The sequence below is a fragment of the Penaeus vannamei genome, chromosome 40, assembly GCF_042767895.1.
Source record: "Penaeus vannamei isolate JL-2024 chromosome 40, ASM4276789v1, whole genome shotgun sequence".
NCBI classification, from domain to species: domain Eukaryota; kingdom Metazoa; phylum Arthropoda; class Malacostraca; order Decapoda; family Penaeidae; genus Penaeus; species Penaeus vannamei.
The window spans coordinates 23,174,762-23,176,545 of record NC_091588.1 but is presented as its reverse complement, the minus strand read 5'-3'; positions in this window follow the sequence as shown (position 1 = coordinate 23,176,545).

Below are 1,784 nucleotides of genomic sequence, written 5' to 3'. Positions count from 1 at the left end.
AAAAGAAAGAAAAAAAGAAAGAGAGAGAGAGAGAGAGACAGAAAGAGAGAAAGAATAGGAAAGAGAGAGAGAGAGAGAGAGAGAGAGAGAACCAACTCACCCACACCAAACAACTCTGGATACAAGGAGTCCAGGCTTTTGGCTGTGGCGAAGACAACTCTCGTAAAACGAATTCGGTTCAGACGACAATGGAAAGAGACCCGAAAAATGCGCCTCTGGGAACGCTTGTGCTTCGGGCGCCGTCTGCTTGTTGCTGAAGATTGCTGGTCTATTATAGTAAGGAGACTGAGGAGTTGGGTGGAAAAGTAGTAAGTATATACAGATACGTGTATATGTATATATGTATATATATATATATATATATATATATATATATATATATATATATATATATATATATATATATATATATATATATATATATATATATATATATATATATATATATATATATATATATATATATATATATGTGTGTGTGTGTGTGTGTGTGTGTGTGTGTGTGTGTGAGGACACACACACTCAAACACACACGCACACACACACACACCCATATATAAATAAATATATCTATATCTATATCTATATCTATATATATATGTGTGTGTGTGTGTATATATATATATATATATATATATATATATATATATATATATATATATATACATATTTATGTATACATACCCACACCTATACGCTCCTATTTCTCGTATAGCGAATGATCGGCTGTGAGTGTTAACTTTTGCACAGAAACATCGCGACTTCTTGCAACTTCCGCTGAAAAGGGTTAGAAGGACTCGCGGAAACTGACTCGCGGACCTTAGCCCTTGGTTTGAGTCATCGGACGGCGATTTAAAGCAGGGTGTGAGAGTCCTCAGAATTTCGGTGTGCATGACCTTATTTGGGGCTGCTTCGGATGATGCTGGTTTGATACGACTGCCTCTTATATGTATACACAAAGAAAAACGTACACACGAACACGCGCACAAATTTACATGTACACACACACACACACACACACACACACACACACACACACACACACACACACACACACACACACACACACACATATATATATATATATATATATATATATATATATATATATATATATATATGTATATATAAATGCACCCCCCCACACCCCCACACACACATACCCGCACACACACACATGCACCTGCACACAAACAAACACACACACGCACACACACCCGCACACAAACACACACACACATCCGTACTCCCCCCCCCCCCACACACACACATACACACAAACTCGCAGACTCACCGACAAACCCACACAGACCACAAGCAGCACAGGCAGAAATTACCCCTACATGATAACTAACTTCTGTCTGGAAAATTTCTGAATTCTGTGTCTGTCTGTCTAAATCTCGCTCTTTTATCCAGGATTACACCAAAGGAGGAGAGGTCTAGAATAACAAGGCATGGAAGACATACAGATGAAACGGCTAGAATGTCGGATAACCGGAAGAGAAGGCTGGTTTGTTTGGGTCTGTGTATCCGGCTCTTGTGTGCAGGTGTGTCCATGATGCGGTGTGGGAATTGATGTGTGTGTGTGTGTGTGTGTGTATACATACATGCATACGTTTGTGTGTATACACACACACACACACACACACACACACACACACACACACACACACACACACACACACACACACACATATATATATATATATATATATATATATATATATATATATATATATATATATATATTTACGTATATATATATATATATATATATATATATA